Genomic DNA, 21,104 nt, shown 5'->3' on the forward strand with positions numbered 1-21,104 from the left:
TCCACTCTCACTTCCCTCGGTATCCTTGGATGCATTTCACCTGGTCCTGGTGCCTTATCAAGTTTAAGTACAGGCAGCCTATCCAATACCCCCTCCTTATCAATTTTAAACCCTTCTAGTGTCTTAATTATATCCTCCTGCACCATGGCCTGGGTAGCATCTTCTTCCTTAGTAAAGACAGATGCAAATATTTCAACTATGCCCTCTGCCTCCCCTTTTTGTAAATCCCCTTTTTGTCCCTAATCAGCCCCACTCCTATTCTTACCATTTATATGCCTATAGAAGACTTTGGGATTCCCTTTTATGTTGTCTGCCAGTCTCTTTTCGTACTCCCTTTTTGCTTCTCTTGTTTGCTTTTTCACCTTTCCTCTGAACCTTCTATATTCATCTTGGTTCTCAATTATATTTTCTACCTGACATCTGTCATAAGCACATTTTTTCTTCTTTATCTTAATCTCTATCACCTTTGGCATCCAGGGAGCTCTGGATTTGTTCGCCCTACCTTTCCCTTCTGAGGGAATATATTTTGACTGTGTCCGAATTATCTCTTCTTTGAAGGTAGCCCATTGTTCAGCTACCGTTTTTCCTGCCAACCTTTGACTCCAATTTATTCTGCCCAGATCCATTCTTACCCCATTGAAGTTGGCTTTCCCCAGTTAATTATTCTTTCTCTAGATTGCTCTTTGTCCTTTTCCATAGCCAACCTGAGCTTTATGATACAATGATCACTGTTCCCTAAATGTTCTCCGACTGACGCTTGATCCACTTGGCCCACCTCATTCCCAAGAATCAGGGTCTAGCAGTGCCTCCTTTTGTCATTGGACTGGAAACATTCTGTTATAAAATTATCCTGAACACACTTTAGGAACTCTTTCCCCTCTCTTTGCACTACTGCTATCATAGTCTATGGGTGGGATCTTCTGGTCCCGCCAGCAGTGGGAATCGTGACAGGCAAGAACACTTAATTTGGCGGGAGGCAAAAAAATCTGTTTCCTGACAGTGGGATAAACTGTTTGAATTTTGTTCTCCTGCCTTTCAAAGCAGGTCAAGCTTCCTGATGAACAATGTTGGGAACCTCATTTGCATACATTAGCATCTCATGCATGCTCATTAAAAGGCCATCTCCTTGGAATTAAATTTACCATCCAAATTAAGTTCCCAGCCAGCGAGAATTTAGAATGTTCATTTTTATGACTGTATATAAGTTGTATGCACCTGGCAAGCTTTACCTCTTTTGCAACTTTCGCCTCTTTGAGGACCTCACATAACTTCAATCATACCGTGTGCCCATAGCAAAAGCTGCACCAAGGCTGGACACAGGAGGTAAGCTAAACAGGGAAGGGGGTTGGTAGTAGGTGGGAGATTGTCCAGGGAAGGGAGGGGGGGAGTCTCCAGGGAAGGTGGGGTGTAGAGATTGGCCAGGGAAGTGGGGGGAGAGTTTCTTAGAGGACGGGAGTCAGTGGTATCAATGGTAGGGTCCTGGGAGGTCAATTCAGGGTCTGATGATAGGAGTTACAGTCAGAGAGGGCAGGCGGATGTGGCAGGTCTGGGGTGAGAGTTTGGTAGGTGAAAGCCTCTTAGGGGGGAAAGGGTCATGGAGGGGGACTAGACAAATGGCTCAGATAATGGGAAGGGACAGGATCAGGGTGGGCATAGGGATGGTAACGGGTATAGGCTCTGAGGGGAGGGAAGGCATGTGGAGCTGGATCGTGATAGGGTCCAGGGGAATGGGGGCAGGGGGAATCAAGGGTGACAAAGGGGAGAGAAATGGTGATATTGGGTGGGTCAAGGGTGATAGGGGGATGTTGGTGGTAATAGGGGAAGGGTAGAAGGTGATGGACTGAGTCTGAAATGTGATGCACAGCATTTTTCAAATCTGACCTTGACCACGCAGTCAGTGAGTAAGTGAGATTCCTTGGAGTGGGAGAAGGGTCTTTTCGGGTGTGCGGAGTTCCAAGTCAGCTCAAGTGGCTGACAAAAGGGATACCCTAATAATTATGAGGCACAACTGGATGTCAACCATGCTCAGTTGTGTTGACCTCTATATGGTCAAGCCCAGATGGCAGCAGTTTTGTTCCCAACTCATGGGTCTCATAACATTGAGATCCCAGCAAGGTGTGGAGCTGCCGTTTATTCTGTGCCATTTGCCATCTCCTGCAGTCAGAGGCAGGGAGGTAGGTGGATGCCTATAAGGGGCAGGGCTGGTGGACGGCAGCCAACTTGCGACTCCAAACCTCCATCCTCCCAGGCAAATGGTCATGGCTGATAAGGGCTCATGTGGTTAGTCTTTCTATGCTGCCTAGGCAATGGCAATGACTCTATAGAGTCTCGAGGGCAGTAGAGACAAGCGGAATAGTATCAGAGGGAGGCTTCTTACTGCCTGTCTGTCATCACCCTTGTCAAACAGCAATGTCTCCATGCACAGTCATGTATGAACGGGAGGAACACCCATCTCTGGTCCTCCAGCATGTCCTCCACCTGGAAGGGGTGGGGTGGGGGTGCCATGTCTAGATGGAGGTCAGACGAAGGGCTTAGCACTGGCCTGCTGGCTTTGAGCTGGAGGGAAACCTGTAAAGGACATGCTCACTAAATTTATCACTTCCATTCGTTCACAGATCTACTGAGGCATTAATGATGCAGGCTACAGACAACCCTGCCTTGGTGATGGCTCTCATCCAGATGAGGAGAAGGAGGGTCCATCACAGGTTGGCACAGGGCCAGGTGGAGTCAGGGTCTGAGCAGCAAGAGGTAGTAGGGTCTCAAGAAGGTCAAGAGGCTGGCGAACATGGTCCACTGCAACAGTGACCACTGGCCCAACCATGAATGTATTGCAGGTGGTGTTCTTATCTAGAAATGAGTGAAAGTCAATGCCGTAGACGCCTTCATATGTCCTGGGATATGGTTGCACACATCTGCTAGCTTCTCCAGTACAGGCAGTGGCTGCAAGGACCCAGGAGGAGGAATACGGAGCTCCTAGCCTGCATTGAATGAATGGCTGTCCAGGTGCCATTTAGATATGGTACCAGGACCTTGGACCCCATGAGATAACGGTAGGGCTGGCAACTTGCTGCCTGCCCCGCCATGAGATTCACTGAACTCCTCGTGGATGCATAATTAAAGAGCTGAACAGCAGAAGATCACATGTGTTCAGCCATCCTGCCACCCAGCAGGACTCACGCTGATTTTGCCGCCTGTCACCGGACTTAAGACTCCAGAACGGAAGATTCCGCCCTATATTTGGATAATTAAAGTCCCTCATTATAACTACTCTATAATTTTTAGACCTCTCTGTAATTTCCTTGCAAATTTGTTCCTCTACATTCTTCCCACTGGCTGGTGGCCTATAGACTACATCAAACAATTAGAACCACAGAACCATAGAAAAGCTACAGCACAGAAGGAAGCCATTCAGCCCATCTTGTTCCTGTCAGCCCGAGGACACCCAGCTGCCTTTTCTAATCCCACCTTCCTGCACACAGCCCGTAGCCCTGCAGCTTACAGCACTTTAGGTGCAGATCCAGGAACTTTTTAAAAGAGTTTAGAGTTTCTGCCTCTACCACCAACTTGGGCAGCGAATTCCAGACACCCACTACCCTCTGCATAAAAAAGTTCTTCCTCATGTCCCCCCTACACCTTCTGCCACTTATCTTGAATCTATGTCCCCTGGTTCTAGAATGCTCCACCAAGGGAAACAATTTTATCCTGTCCACTCTATCTATTCCCCTCATAATTTTGTACACCTCAATCAAGTCACCTCTCAGCCTTCTTTGTTCTAAGGAAAATAACCCCAACCTATCCAATCTCTCCTCTTGGCTACACTTTTCTAACCCTGCCAACATTCTTGTAAACCTCCTCCGCACTCTCTCCAGAGCTATTATGTCCTTCCTGTAATGTGGTGACCAGAACTACACACAATACTCCAGTTGTGGCCTCACCAGTGTTTTGTATAATTCCAACTTTATATCCTTACTTTTATATTCTATACCTCTGCCAATGAAGGAGAGCATTCCATCTAAAGCAAGCCTTCTTTACAACCTTGTCTACTTGAACTGCTGCCTTCAGGGACCTGTGTACTTGTACGCCAACATCTCTCACTTCATCTACCTCTCTTAGTATATTCCCATTTATTTTGTAATCCCTGTAACTATCTGACCTCCCTAAATGTATGACCTCACACTTCTCTATGTTAAAATCCATCTGCCACATTACCGCCCACTCCACCAACCCATCTATATCGTTTTGCAGATTATGGTTATCCTCGACACTATCCACTACTCGGCCAATCTTTGTGTCATCTGCAAATTTCCCAACCGTGCCTCCCACGTTCACGTCCAAATCATTAATATATAACACAAACACCAAGGGTCCCAACACCGAGCCCTGTGGAACACCACTTGAGACAACTTTCCATTCGCAAGGGCATCCATCCACCATTACCCTTTGTTTCCTGTTATAAAGCCAACCTTTTATCCAGTTTGCCACATTACCCTGAATGCCATGGGCTTCCACTTCCCTGACCAATCTGTCATGTGGGACCTTGTCAAATGCCTTGCTAAAATCCATGTACACAACATCCACTGCACTACCTTCATCAACTCTTCTTGTCACTCCCTCAAAGAATTCAATCAAATTTGTGAGGCAAGACCTTCCTTTAACAAATCCATGCTGACCATCCCTGACTAGTCCATGCCTTTCCACATGACAGTTAATCCTATCTCTCAGGATTGATTCTACTAATTTGCTCACCACCGATGTAAGACTAACTGGCCTATAATTGTTTGGCATTTCCTTTGATCCCTTTTTAAACAATGGAACTACGTTTGCATTTCTCCAGTCCTCCGGTACCTCCCCTGTATCTAGTGAAGATTGGAAAATCATCCTCAGAGCATCTGCTATCTCCTCCCTGACTTCCTTCAGCAGCCTTGGAAACAATCCATCTGACCCTGGCGACTTATCAACTTTCAAGGATTTCAGCCCTTCGAGTACTTCCTCTCTCTTTATGACTATCCCGTCCAATATCTTGCAGTGTTCCTCCTGGACTACTATATCTACATCCTACCTTTCCTCCCTTGTTCCTAAACACTCGCCAAATAGATTCTGTCCTTGATCCCTCTGGGATATCCTCTTTCTCCAGGACAGAAATGTTTTCCTTAATCAATACTGCCACCCCTCCCCCTTTTCTTCCTTCCCTATCTTTCCTGAACACTTTGTATCTAGGAATATTTAACACCCAGGCCTGTCCTTCTTTGGACCAGGTCTCTGTTATAGCCACAACTTCATATTTGCACATGGCAATCTGCGCCTGTAACTCACCAGTCTTATTTACTACACTCTGTGAATTCACATACATGCACAGTAACCCTAATCTAGAATAAAGGCAAAATACTGCGGATGCTTGAAATCTGAAACAAAAACAAAAAATGCTGGAAAAACTCAGCAGGTCTGACAGCATCTGTGGAGAGAAAGACAGAGTTAACATTTCAAGTCCGTATGACTTCTTCAGAGCTAAAGGGAAGTAGAAATATGGTGAAATATATACTGTTTCAGGGGGGTGGAACAGGTGAAGCTGGATAGAAGGCCAGTGATAGGTGGAGGCAAAGGAGAGATTGCAAAAGATGTCATAAACAAAAGGTCAAAGGGGTGTTAATGGTGGTGGTACTGGCTAAAAGAGGTGCTAATGGTGACATTAAGAGTGGAAAGCAGAATGTGATAATAGCCAGACCAGGGTGAGCGCTCTGGAAAGAACAACATCAACAAGTCACAGATGGCCCTAGTGGGGGTGGGGTAGGGGGAGGGGATGGTGGTGGGAAAAAAATTGAAAATAGGCTAAAAGGTGGGGATAAAACAATGAATAAAAATGGAAATAAATTTTTTTTAAAATAAAAATAAGTGGGGGGAAAAAAATGAATATTGAAAAAAGGGGATCAAAAAGGGGTGAGGATGGAGGAGAGAGTTCATGTTTTGAAGTTGTTGAACTCAATGTTAAGTCTGGAAGGCTGTAACGTGCCTAATCGGAAGATGAGGTGCTGTTCCTCCAGTTTGCGTTGAGCTTCACTGGACCATTGCTGCAGGCCAAGGACGGACATGTGGGCATGAGAGCAGGATGGTGTGTTGAAATGGCAACATTCTGAGATATCAGCTTTTGACTCTGTGAATCACCTTTTGACTCTGTGATGAGAGAGATACCACCTCAGTACTGAAAAACATCTGAAGTATTCTTTATAGAATGAAGGCAACACAGTTGACACTGCATGAAAGGAAAATGGAAAAAATTGGACAGTTGAAAGAAATGGTTTAGGGGAGGTTTTTGAAAGAGATTGGAAGTCGGCGATTTAGAGAGCTTTAAAGGGGAAATTCTGGAGTTAAAAATGACTTGCATTTATATAGACTTTTCACAACATGGGACATCTCAAAGTTCTTAACAGCAGATGAAGTACTTTTGAAGTGTAGTCAGTATTCTAATGTAGGAAGCATGACAGCCAATTTGTGCACAATGCGCTCGCACAAGCAGCAATATGGTAATGACTAGATGATCTGTTTGACGGGTACTGAAGATAACCGAGTGATCATGGAGGGAAAATCATAGGGAGATGTTAGGGCACTGCAGAAGCTACCAAGAACAATTAGGATGGTTTAGAATTGTGGGGAGTTGAATTTTGTTTACATTGTTGAAAAGAATGGAATGTTACAACAACAACTTGCATATAAATAGCACCTTTATTATAATAAAATGTTCCAAGACGTTTCACAGGAGCATTATAAAGAAAGATTTGACACCAAGCCACATAAGGAGATATTAGGGCAGATGGCCAAAATCTTAATAAAAGCTGCAGGTTTTAAAGAGCATCTTAAAGAAATTAAGAAAGGTAGAGGGCCAGAGATTTAGGGAGGGAATTCCAGAGTTTAGGGCCTAGACAGCAGAAGGCATGCCACCAATGGTGGAACAATCAAAATTGGGGATGCTGCACAAGCCAGAATTAGATGGGCAGATGTCTCAGAATGTTTTCCTGCTGGAGGAGATTACAGTGTATAAATAGACCATTTGACCTATCAAATTTCACTAGTGTTTTTTCTTGATGAGTCAACCTAATCCCACTTGCCTGCTCTTCGCCCATAACATTTTTTTGGCATCTATCAAATTCTCTATTTTAAAGTAGTCTGTAGGTACTGAACTTTAAGAAAACATTCTGGTAAAGTTTTTCAACATGACAGGATGTCCTATATGCAAAGGATTGAGAGAAGCCAGAATTCATGTCTTTAAAATGAAAGGCATTTTTAAATGCACATTTAGCTTATATTGGGATTGGAGAGTTACAGGCAATGAATCCAAAAAAAAGGGAAAGTGTCAATGAAACCAGGACCTCAACTTTCAGGATGGCAGGAGCTTGGCCCCTGCCTTCTGAGGAACATATCCTCACCTACTCCAGCAGCCCCGATGCCAATTTACACTCTAACGAACATTGATTGGCCTAAGGTGGGACTTCCTTTCGAGTAAAGGTGGAAGTCCCAGAGAGCAGGCTGGCCAATCATACTAGCCAGCCGCTTTCCAGGCCGGAAGAGGCACTGTAGGGAGCTGCTTAGAACTAAGTCCCGGGACACAGAGGACAGGTAAGTGGCAGGGGTACCAGGTGGGAAGGTTAGGCAACGTTTGGAGGGTTCGCCAGGGCGTCAATCGAGGTCTCAGGAATAGGCTGGGTGGGAAGTGAGGGCCAGAGGTCACCAGACTCTGAGGGAAGGGTGCCGCCAGTCAGAAGGGGCCTTCTGATGGAGGCACTCCTCCACTTCCCATCGAGATCAAACTCAGTTTATTTCCGGCCTTCCTCCACTGAGCTGCCATCAGCCCACCAGCCTAAAATTGAGGTTGGGCGGGAAAACGCCCTGGGCCACTTAATGGCTGTGATTGGAGCAAGGGTGGACTTCCTGTTTGAGGCCCTGACAGCCCCACCATAAAATCGCTACCAGGTTGGGGTGGGCGGGAACCCAGAGGGAATCCCATCCATTCAATTTAATGCTACACCCCCCCCAACTTCCATCACCTCAGAACCCACTGGTGGGAGGGAGCATAAAATTCTGGCCCAGGAGTTAGATGTTGTTCCTTCTAGTAGTGGAAGATATAAAAATAAGCTAACAAATGCTGTGTAGATTAAAAAGAAACTGGACAAATATTTGAGTAAGAAAATACCTGTTGTATAGAATTCCAATTGTCCAACCTCCTTTCACTTCATTCAGCATATAGGGACAAATTTTCACAGTGTCAGGAAGTCTCCACAGACCTTTAAAAATGGTGAGGGGGACTGAAATGTGGAAAACCTGCCCCCATTTCTGGCAGATCAATTTTTTGCCAGCATGGGGCAGGCATGAATCACAGAGGAGGGAAACCCAAACTCAACAGGGCCATTTGAAGTTAGTGCTGAGTTCAAACAGATTCCATTTTGGCTCTTGCAAGGGTCGTAATATGCAGTGTGGGAGTCTCACTTTATGGAGAACATGCTTGAAGAGTGGGTAAGACCTCTTTAAGTGTCATGATCTGAATTTTTTAAATCGCCCACTCTTTAAACAAAATAGATCACACTGAAGCTGTTAGTGAGACTTTAAAAAAAACTCTCTGGACAACACTATCTAGTCATACAGTTTCAACAGAGGTTTTTGTTAATATTTCCCCAAGGGCTATTATTATGTCATTATGGTGCTTGGCTGAGTTTCAGAAGCTACAAATTATTTGAACAGGCAGTCCTGAGTTCACAGTTTGAATGACAGTTTAAATAGACAATTAAAGGATTAGCTTTCTTTGATGTGGGGTCTGAATAGAAGTTTGTTTGTTTTTATAAGAGATTAACCACCTGAGGAGACTTAAAAAGCTTTGAATGGGTTCCTTGAATGGGAGTTTTTTTCCACTACCAAGTATGTAGGAGTGAGAGCTGTATTATATTATTAGAAGTTTATTTTTCTTTCATCTCCACATGGCATCTGAGGTCTGTCCATGGTACATACTGGATAAGTGGCTTTGGAGGTGGCATGGGGCTTGGGTGGCGGGGGCATGAGTTAACATGGAGTAGGCATTGGGGTATGAAGTGCCATGGGAGTGATTGGGGGCATGGGTTGGCATGGAAATGGCATGAGGGGGTGATGGGGTGTGAGGGGTTAGGGCTACAGGGCCTAACAGCTTCTAAAACAACTGGGACGAAGTGCTAGGGAACCATGGCGGGCCCACCTCAGCACTCGCAAGTCCCCGTGGCTGCCTAGGATCTGCTTCTGGAATCAGTGGGCCTGACTGGATCCCACCCTTGCCTCCTTGGAGCAAAAATTAGATATAATGGGGCCCTTTACACCCTTTAAGTCGAGAAATTTCCTGACTCAAGCACCTGACTCATTACCTGACTCGGTAGCAAAAATCTGGCCCACAAAGTTCCAATGGACCAAAACCTTTCTGTTTACTCTGATTGTACAATATTCTAAAGTCAAGCCTTATGTCTGAGTGCCTCATTTGAGCAGAAATGTTCTGTAGTTGTCTGGTTTTGATACTCATTACAGTTCACAAATTATCAAGCTCTAGCCGAATTTACATGTCAAATATGTTTGATTTTTTTCAGTGCAAGTTAGACTGAATGAATGATTCAATAGATTCACAAATTAGTTATTATGTCTACAATTTATGGAAATTCTGAGAGCACTAGGGGAATGGCTGCATATGGTGTTTCTTAAGATGTGTTGGAAGATATGCTGCTTTATGAGACAAAGTATTATGTCATGTAAAATACAATATTGTATTCTGCAGTTAAAGTAGAGCTGTGAAGGACCACAATGTCTATTTGCTGGGTGATTTGTTCATGGCATGTGAGTAGCACTGGCAAGGCCAGCATTTGTACCCATCCCTAATCGCCCTTGAGAACCGCTGCAGTCCATGTGGTGCAGGTACACCCACAGAAAGGTGTTCCAGGTTTTTGACTCAGCGACAGTGATATTGTTCCAGTCAGGATGGTGAGTGACTGGGAGGGGAACTTGCAGGTGGTGGTGTTCCCATGAGTCTACTGCTGGTGTCTTTCTAGCTGGTAGAGATCACGGGTTTGGAAGGTGCTGTTGATATATAGGAGGGATATATTCTTCAGTGTAGGCAATTCAGAGAAGGCCCACTAGGTTGATTCTTGGGATGAAGGGATTTGGCTTAAGAGTCAAGTTTCAGCCAGTTGTGGCCATTTTCATTGGAGTTTAGAAGCATGAGAGATGATCTTTTAGAAATGTAAAAGATTCTGAGTGGCCTTGACATGGGTAGATGCAGAGAGGATGTTTCTCCTCATCGGGGAATCTACTACTAGGGGGCCCAGTTTCAAAATAAAAGGTTGCCCATTTAAAATGGAGATGAGGATGAATTTCTTTTCTCAGAGGAGCATTAACCTTTGGAATTCTCTACCCCAGAGATAATGGAGGCTGGGTTATTGAATATGTTCAAGGCAGAGTTAGACAGATTTTTGAACTATAAGGGAGTCTTAAAGGTTATAGGGAGCAGGCAGAAAAGTGTCATTACAGCCACAATCAGATCAGCCATGATCTTATTAAATGGCAGAGCAGGCTCGAGGGGCCAAATGGCCTACTTCTGTTTCTATTTCTTATGCTCTTATGTTCTTATTATATGCCACTTATCAGCTCAAGTCTAAATGTTGTCTAGGACTTGCTGCAGAGATTGTTTCAGTACCTGAGGAGTTGTGAATTATATCAGCACTGTGCAACCATCAGCGAACATTCCCACTCCTGACATTATGATGGAGGGAGGGTCATTGATGAAGTAGCTGAAGATATTTGGGCCTAAAACATTACCCTAAGGAACTCCTGCAGCGATATCCAAGGGCTGAGTTGATTGCCCTCCAACAACCGTAACCAGCTTCCTTTGTGCTAGGGATGACTCCAGCTAATGGATAAGTTCCCGTTGACTTCAGTTTTGCTAGGACTTCTTGATGCCAAACTCAGTCAAATGCTGCCTTCATGTCAAAGGCAATCACCCTCACCTCAATCCTGGAATTTAGTTATTATGCCCATGTTTGGAGTAAAGTTATAATGAGTTCTGGAACCGAGTGGCCCTAGTGGAACCCAAACTGAGCATTTGTGAGTAGGTTATTACTGAGTCAGTGCTGCTTACTATCAATGACATCTTCCATCACTTTGCTGATGTTTGAGAGTAGACTGGTGGGGTGGTAATTGGCCAGATTGGGCAGGACATTGTTGGTTAGATGCCTGTGTTGTAGCTGTAGTGGAACAGCTTGGCTAGGGGCACAATTAGTTCAGGGACACATAGAAACTAGGAGTAGGCCATTCAGCCCTTCGAGCCTGCTCTGCCATTCATTATGATCATGGCTGATCATCCAACTCAATAGCCTGCTCCCACTTTCTCCCCATACCCTTTGATCCCTTTCACCCCAAGAGCTATATCTAACTCCTTCTTGAAAACATACAATGTTTTGGTCGCAACTACTTTCTGTGGTAACGAATTCCACAGGCTCACCACTCTCTGGGTGAAGAAATTTCTCATCTCAGTTCTAAATGGTCTACTCCATATCCTCAGACTGTGACCACTGGTTCTGGACTGCCCCACCATTGGGAACATCCTTTCTGCATCTACCCTGTCTAGTCCTGTTAGAATTTTATAGGTTTCTATGAGATCCCCCCTCATTCTTCTGAACTCCAGCGAATGTAATCCTAATCGACTCAATCTCTCCTCATATGTCAGTCCCGCCATCCCAGGAATCAGTCGGTAAACCTTCGCTGCACTCCCTCTATTGCAAGTACATCCTTCCTCAGATAAGGAGACCAAAACAGCACGCAGTATTCCAGGTGTGGTCTCACCAAGGCCCTGCACAATTGCAGCAAGACATCCCTGTTCCTGTACTCGAATCCTCTGGCTATGAAGGCCAACATACTATCTGCCTTCTTTACTGCCTGCTGCACCTGCATGCTTACCTTCAGCGACTGGTGTACAAGGACACCCAGGTCTCGTTGCACATTCCCCTCTCTCAATTTATAGCCATTCAGACAATAACCTGCCTTCCTGTTTTTGCTACCAAAATGGATAACCTCACATTTATCCACATTATACTGCATCTGCCATGCATTTGCCCACTCACTCAATTTGTCCAAATCACACTGAAGTATCTCTGTATCCTCCTCAAAGCTCACCCTCCCACCCAGCTTTGTGTCATCTGCAAATGTGGAGATACTACATTTAATTCCCTCATCTAAATCATTAATATATGATGTGAATAACTGGGGTCCCAGTACCGATCCCTGCAGTACCCCAATAGTCACTGCCCGCCATTTGGAAAAAGACCCATTTATTCCTACTCTTTGTTTCCTGTCTGCCAACCAGTTTTCTATCCATCTCAATACACTACCCCCAATCCCATGCGCTTTAATTTTACACGCCAATCTTTTATGTGGGACTTTGTCGAAAGCCTTCTGAAAGTCCAAATAAACCTTATCCACTGGCCCCCCCCTCATCAACTCTACTAGTTACATTCTTGAAAAATTCCAGTAGATTTGTCAAGCATGATTTCCCTTTCATAAATCCATGCTGACTCTGTCCGATTCTGCCACTGTTTTCCACGTGCTCTGCTATTAAATCTTTTATAATGGACTCTAGAATTTTCCCCACTACTGACGTCAGGCTGACTGGTCTATAATTCCCTGTTTTCTATCTGCCTCCCTTTTTAACTAGTGGGGTTACATTAGCTACCCTCCAATCTGTAGGGACTGTTCCAGAGTCTATAGAATCTCGGAAGATGACCACCAATGCATCCACTATTTCTGGGGCCACTTCCTTAAGTACTCTGGGATGTAGATTATCAGGCTCCGGGGATTTATCAGCCTTCAATCCCATCAATTTCCCCAACACCATTTCCCTACTAATACTGATTTCTTTCAGTTCCTCCCTCTCACTAAACCCTGTGTTCCCCAACATTTCTGGTATGTTATTAGTGTCCTCCTTTGTGAAGACAAAACCAAAGTATGTATTTAGTTGGTCAGCCATTTCTTTGTTCCCCATTATAAATTCCCCTGTTTCTGACTGCAATGGACCTACATTTGTCTTCACCAATCTTTTTCTCTTCACAAACCTATAGAAACTTTTACAGTCAGTTTTTATGTTCCCTGCAAGCTTACTCTCATACTCTAGTTTCCCCTTCTTAATCAATCCCTTGGTCCTCCTTTGCTGAATTCTAAACTGCTCCCAATCCTCGGGTCTGTTGTTTTTTCTGGCCAACTTGTATGCCTCTTCCTTGCATCTAATACTATCTCTAATTTCCCTTGTAAGCCATGGTTTGGCCACCTTTCCTGTTTTACTTTTGCGCCAGACAGGAATAAACAATTGTTGCAGTTCACCCATGCTCTCTTTGAATGTTTGCCATTGCCTATCCATCGTCATCCCTTTAAGTAACGTTTCCCAATCCATCATAGCCAACTCGTGCCTCATACCATCGTAGTTTCCTTTATTAAGATTCAAGGACCCAAGTCTCAGAATCAACTACGTCACTCTCCAACTTGATGAAGAATTCTATCATATTTTGGTCACTCATCCCCAAGGGGCCTCGCACAACTAGATTGCCAATTATTCCTTTCTCATTACACAATACCCAGTCGAGGATGGCCTGTTCTCTCGTTGGTTCCTCAATGTATTGGTCCAGAAAAAAAAACCCATGTACACTCCAGGAATTCCTCCTCTACGGTATTGTTACTAATTTGATTTGCCCAATCTATATGCATATTAAAGTCACCCATAATTACAGATGTTCCTTTATTACATGCGTCTCTAATTTCCTGTTTAATGCCATTCCCAACATCACCACTACAGTTTGGGGGTCTGTATACAACCCCCACTAACGTTTTTACGTTTTAAGTCTCCCATACTACATAAAAGCAAAATACTGCGGATGCTGGAAATCTGAAACAAAAACAAAAATTGCTGGAAAGACTCAGCAGGTCCGACATCATCTGTGGAGAGAAAGACAGAATTAACGTTTCAACTCCGATGTGGACTTGAAATGTTAACTCTGCCTTTCTCTCCACAGATGATGTCAGATCTGCTGAGTTCTTCCAGCAATTTTTGTTTTTGTTCTCCCATTCTACAACCAGGATGTTGATAGGATCTATAGTCTTTGCTGTATCCATGTCTTCAGCTATTTCTTGATATCATGCGGAATGAATCAAATTGGCTGTGATGCTGGGTATCTCAGGAGGAGGCTGAGATGGATGAACCACTTGGCACTTCAGCCAGTTTGCAAATGCTTCAGCCTTGCCTTTTGCAATGAGGTGCTGGGCTTTCCCCATCATTGAGGATGGGGATGTTTATGGAACCTCCTTCTCAGATTAGTTGTTTAATTGTCCATCACCATTCACAACTAGATGTACTGCAGAGCTTAGATCTGATTCATTGTTTGTGGGATTATCTACCTGTTCCACTGTTTAGCATGCATGTAGTCCAGTGTTGTAGCTTCATCAGATTGGCGCCCCATATAAAAGCATACTTGATGCAGCTCCTGGAATGCTCTCCTGCATTCCTCATTGAACCAGGGTTGGTCCCCTGGCTTCATTCAGCATTTAATTACGATTCATGTTGCAACTCAGAAACCTGGTTTTGCTTACTAGTTTTTGACAGAAACAGCTTGCATTTATGTAATGCCTTTCACATCCACAAGACATCTGAAAGGTCTTTATTGTCAATGGATTGCTTTTGAAGTCAGTTATGACATAGGTAAATGCAGCATCTAATTTGTGCACAGCAAGTTCCCACAAGGGCAATGAGATGAATGATCAGTTAATTTTCTTTGGTGTTAGATTAAGAGTTAAATGTTGGTATGGGGAACTTTCTGCTCCTCTGTTTGAACTGATCTAAACTGTTTGAACTAATCTTTTGCATTCACCTAAATAGACAGATGGGGCCTCTGTTTAATGTGTCACAAAGTAGTTGCCCCTCATTGCTACATTGAAGTGTCAGTCTAGATTATATTTATTTCTTGGAGTGAGCTTTTAACTGACACAGTGACAACAGTGTTACCTCTGAGCCAAGCCAAGGTCAATTAAGCCTAGCTGTGAACACAAGGATAAATGTGAGGAAGATGCCTGAGCAAAAAAAATGATAGCAACTGCCAGCTTCTGCAGCTGTACACACAATGTCACTCTTCCATTCCAGTCTTCTGTGCAGTTTACAATCTCAAATTTGGCACTGTATGTGGTTTTTGACCTTGCTGTGCAAATGCAGAATCCAGCTGTACTACACAAAAGATCGGCTAGTCACAGATTTCTTATAGGAGCACACACTGTCACTGCACATGTGTTGTTATGCCCAGGTTGAGCCCTGACTCAACATCCTCCTTGCACACCATATTCCAAAAGTCAGGAGCCTCTAATTTCCATTTCTCCTCCTTATACAGAAGTGCCAACTGTCCACAAACCCGCGTTCCACAGTGCATAATATATTTCTTTTCGTTGAGATAGTCATAAGGAAGGGAATTGGGTAATTGTGAATTGGATACTTGCTTTACACCCAGCCTCATTTTCTTCTCTATTGAAGTCAACCCCATAATTCTTTCTAATGGTTTGAATATGAGTTTCAAATTGAGACTGTCACTTTAAATTTTTTAAAGAAAAGCTCAACTTGAAAGAATCGTGAGAGGATCAAGAGCGAGAGGGCACAGATTTAAAATGATTTTCAAAAGAAGCAAATGTGACGTGAGAAAAAACTTTTTCACATAATGAGTGGTTCGGGTCTGGAATGCACTGCCTGGAATTGTGGTGGAGGCAGGTTCAATCAAGGCATTCAAGAGGGCATTAGATGATGATTTGAACAGAAACAACGTGCAGAGGTACGGGGAAAAGGCAGGGCAATAGCACTAGGTCATAATACTCATTTGGGGAGCTGGTGCAGACACGATAGTCCGAATGGCCTTTTGTGCTGTTAAAATTCTGTGATTCTGTGAAATGAAACTATAATTGTGCTGCTGAAACTGCCATTACAGAAATACGATAGCCTTGAAAAGCTTGCAATCAGTAAAACATTTGGTGTATGGAGCAAGATTTGATTTTTTTTCTTAAATTTAATTTCACATTTTTTAAGATCGTTTTGAAAAATCCACTTAATAAAAATCCACTAAAATTCCATGTGGCAGAGCATCTAAAAATAAATGCTAAGATGCTCCGTCCTCAACTCCACCAAGGTTTGTGGCGGTCAATGGTGGGTACCTGAACCACTAAGGATCACATTTTGGGTGTAAAGACACGTGGACCCCAGGCAGTTCGCACATCCAAGCCAGAGCAGTTCGCAAGGCATACTTACTCCAACCACTCCTACTGAAGACTGAGGACACTAGAACTCTAGTGTTCAGGGTCCCTTTGCCTTATACTGATGACCACGTTTGAGACAGGCAGAGGCTTTGCCCACCCAAAAGTCCACCTTGGAAACTTCAGCGCTAAGTTGGAATCTGGAATGGCTATGGATTTTCAGCATTTTTTATTTTCAGCACATCTCCATGCCTGGACACTAGCCACAGAAAACTCTTCTGTGAGAGGCCAGTAGCAGTAGCAAAGACCACCAACCATGGAAAATATCATAAGGTAAGTAAAAACCAAAAACAGCAGTCAGGAGACCTCAAGGCTCAACAAACAATAGGGAACACGAAAAAAGGCCCTACTTACCTTTTGAGACCTCCCTTCCTTTGTCCCTTGCTCCCTCAGATTCTTCAGTCTGAGAGGGACCAGATACAAGGCCAACATCCATTTCCTCTGGCATTTCTCAAAATGGGCACCTTCAGGGGGAGAAAAATGAGACAGCAGAGCCTGGAATTCTCCTTGCTATCTCATTATCATGCTAACCATTTGTTGGTAATGTCTTCCCTAAGCACACTGGTATGGAAGACCATGAGTGATCAAGGCAACTCACCCACATGTGGCCATTAATTTTTAAATAAATATATCAAGCAAACATCTGAAAGGAGACCCAATTTTTGAGTGAAGAATGTGGCCAATTATCAATTTGTAAGGGAATCCAGAACAAGGGAGCCTATACCTAAAAGTAAAGCTAGCAGAAATCTGGACCTCTTTTCCCCAGAAACTGGTTAAAGCTAGGTCAGTTGAAAATTTCAAAACCACAATTGATAGATTTTTCTTATCAATAGTTATGGCTTAGCACGCCATTAAAAAAGCCTTATAAGCCCCCAAAAAAGTTATGCCTTGTTAAATAGTGATCTCTTTCTTGTTTGTCCTTCAAGGCAAAGATGACCATGTCCATCATCTGGAGTGTTTAGTCATGTTCTGGTAGCTACATAGTTGACTGCTAAGGCCGGTCTGCACCCAGTTCAATCATGCCTCAGTTCCAGCCTCTTAACTACACCTACAATTGTACTACTTCGAATTATGTATTCCATTTCCTGCCCCAGCCATTCTTTCATCTCACTGAAAGACTGATAATGTAGTACCATATTAGGTCCTTTTTGAATTAAGACACCTGAAGCTTATTTCACATAGAATCCTTACAGCCAACTGAGGAACCTTTCGTCAGTCAGGGCTGGATTGAAACACAGGTTCCAGAGGTGGAAGGCAACTGTCTCACTCATTGCAGTATTCAACCCCTTCATCCACTGGGCCGGATTTTGCAGTTGTAATGACAGCAAAACTGTTAGCATCATTGTCATTACCCTGTGAAACTGACATCAATGTCTGGCGTCTGCACTTGCGCAGTTAAACACAGAAACCCAGAAGATGCTATCAATGATTCCTTAAGCAATTGCTCTTCCACAGGGTGTGCTGTTGAAGTCTCCACAGACAGAAATCTTTAGAAATCACTGAACTGATAAGAATTTACCTCCTTATGCTCTAATGTCACTGTTCTATAAAGCAATAATCCTGCCACTCTGCTCTACGGATGCGAGACTTAGACTTTGTGTCAAGAAGCACAACTACTTTCACATGAGCTGCCTTTGGAAGCTTCTGTAAGTCAGATGACAGGACAAAATACCAGACACGGAGGTGCTCATTGAGCTGCCATGCCAAGCAACCATAATATATTGAAACAGTCACAACTGAGTTGGGCTGGTCACGTAACCAGAATGCCTGACACTCGCTTACCAAAGTGAATTTTCTATGGAGAGCTTAAGTCTAGGGTGCAGTCTCGTGGTGGTCAAAGGAAGCACTACAAGGACACTCTGAGGGCTTCACTTAACAGTTTTGATATTGATTTCAAGTTCTGGGAGAAGCTCCCCCAGGATTGCTGAACCTGGCGCAACCACATAATAATAGAATCTTCCTTAGAAAGCAAGCACAAATCAGAGGCAGAGAGAAAATGCAAGGAGAGAAAATTCTGAGCAACTCATACAAAATTTAATCATCTGCGGTATCCTGTACTGTTTGCAGCAGAATCTTCTGGGTGCAGATCAGCCTTAGCAATCACCTATCTACCTACCGGATCACTACTAAACACTCCAGATGATGAATATGGTCATTTTTGCCTTGAATGATAAACAAGAAAGAGATCACTGTTTAACAAGGCATAACCTTTGTGGCGGGGTGGGGGGGGGCTTATGAGGTTTTTTTTATGGCATACTAAGCCATAACTTTTGCAATTGGTCTCAGAGTCTGTTGGCTAAGGATGGGGTGAGGATCAACCTCTGTCAGTAGGTCAAGGTTTTCACTTCACCTTACCCTTGCTGAAACATGTGTCTCCCTGTAAGGCAATGTGGAATAGGTATTGATTTAGCTGTGATAGGTTATGAGGACTGGATCTAGTTGGTGTAGGTATAGCCACAGTGCTGTTAGGAAGGCAGTTCCAGGATTTTGACCCAACAACAGTAAAGGAACGGCAATATAGTTCCAAGTCAGGATCCTGTGTGGCTTGGAGGAGAATTTGCAAGTGATGATGGTGTCATGCATCTGCTGCCCTTGTCCTTCTAGATGGTAGAGGTTCCTGTCAGAGGAGCCTTGTTGAGTTCCTGCAGTGCATCTTGTAGACAGTACACACTGCTGCCACTGTCTGCTGGTGGCAGAGGGAATGAATGTTTAGTGCTGTGCTGTGGGATCTTTAACATTCAACTGAGAGGGAATACAGGGCCTTAGATTAATGTCTTATCTGAAAGATAGTATCTCTGGCAGTGCAGTGCTCCCTCAGTACTGCACTGTAGTGTCAATCTACATTATATGTTCAAGTCTCTAAGTGGTGACTTGAACCTACAGCTTTCTGACTTGGATGCATGAAGTGCTACTACTGAACTATGGCTGACACTATTTCCCTCCTCCCCTTCCCTCAACCAAACCAGGTAGCACCACCTTCATGTCTGAGATTATCTAACTCAGTGCAGATTAAGGATCAAAATTGGCATTTTATTCAAACGTATTGCTCAGATCAACAAAGGTCATTGCCTATTGCTGAAAAGAGAGACATGCCTAAGCTTTTTGTCTTGCAATCATCAGAACACAAGAATACCAATATAAGGGGGAAAACAATAATTTATACTGTATTTGAAGAGAGTGCTGATTGGTTGGCAAGTGGCTTTGCCATGGGGAATGCACCATTGATGGTGACTGACAGTTAACTGCCAAACATTGTTTGAATTTTAAACCAGGCAGCTTGACCCTGATTGGTCAAGGCATTGCCCTGAGGAATGAGCCAGCTAATGGCTGTCACTTATTTTGATTAGCTGAAACAGGCACAACGTATGTGCATGGTCTTTCTGTCTGCAAAGAACAGGGCCCTGTGCATTAATATATGTAGCTTCCAGTACCTGCAAATGCATTATATTGCAGGCCTGACTGACAATCTTAAATTGGTTGTCAGCGCAATTCTTAGCACATTGAGGATTATTTAGCAAACATCGAGTTGTGGAATCACATCTAATGTTGGACACTGTGTTTTGAGTTTTGCAAGCATGAGCTGGTTGGGTATGGTCTCTAACCTTTGTTGCAAAGAGCGGCCGGGACATGCTGTTTGATATAACCTGCCAGTCTCTGGGACATACGGCCTACACACCTAGCATCACACTGGTGCTGAAATTCATATACCACATTATTTGTTTGTGTGATAGGCAGAACGTCTTTTTGGCTTGATGGCAGCGCCCTGTTAGTGGTGAATACCGCTCTTGTTGCTGCATAGTAGCAATGTGAAACAACTAGCTTCACCTGTTGCTCAAATTTTTGAGATACCTTGCCCATCCAGGTTAATCTGAGGTAGACTGGGCATTTTTCAAGGCCAAAAGTGACAGCCTTTGACCTGTTCATGAGTTTCTGTGATATACAGCGTGAAATGATCTGATCAGGGTAACCATTATCCTGCAGTATGCTTTGCTGTGCTCCCCTTCAGCATCAAGTTTGCGTGGTGAGCAAATGGCTCGGGCCCTATTTACAAGGTTGCCGATAAGACCAATCTTAAAACGGGTGGAACTGTAAGAATCCCAACGTGTATATTCACCAGTGAAGGTAGGCATGTGGTAGACCGTGGTAGAGAATCCCCTGGCCAATTTCTCAACCGGTATGTCAAGGTAGGGGAGTTCATTTGAATGCTCCATTTTATAGGTGAATTTGAGTGCAGGTTGGAGCCCATTAAGGCATGTAGGGAAATTTCATGCTGACTCATGAATGGGCCTAAGGCCGTCACATTCGGCCCTGAAAAATGCCCATTCTACCTCAGATTACCCTGGTAGGGCAAGGTATCTCAAAAGTTTGAGCAACAGGCGAAGCTAGCTGTTTCACGCTGCTACTATGCAGTAGTAACGCTAGTGGTATTCGCCACTAACAGGATGCTGCCGTCAAACCAAAAAGACGTTCTGCCTATCACACAAATGAGTAATGTGGTGTATGAATTTCAGTGCCAGTGTGATGCTAGGTATGTAGGCTGTACATCCCAAAGACTGGCAGATCATATCAAACAGCATGCCCCAGCTGCAGTTCGCAATGAGCAGGGTACAGTCCATACCCAACCAACCCATGCTTGCAAAACTCAAAACACAGTGTCCAATATTAGATGTGATTCCTCAATTGGACAACATTTCCTTAATAATCCTCAATGTGCTAAGAATTACGCTAATAACCAATTTAAGATTGTCAGTCAGGCTCGCAATGTGGCACACTTGTGTATACTG

Source organism: Cetorhinus maximus, chromosome 13 (genome assembly GCF_964194155.1).
Source record: "Cetorhinus maximus chromosome 13, sCetMax3.hap1.1, whole genome shotgun sequence".
NCBI lineage: Eukaryota > Metazoa > Chordata > Chondrichthyes > Lamniformes > Cetorhinidae > Cetorhinus > Cetorhinus maximus.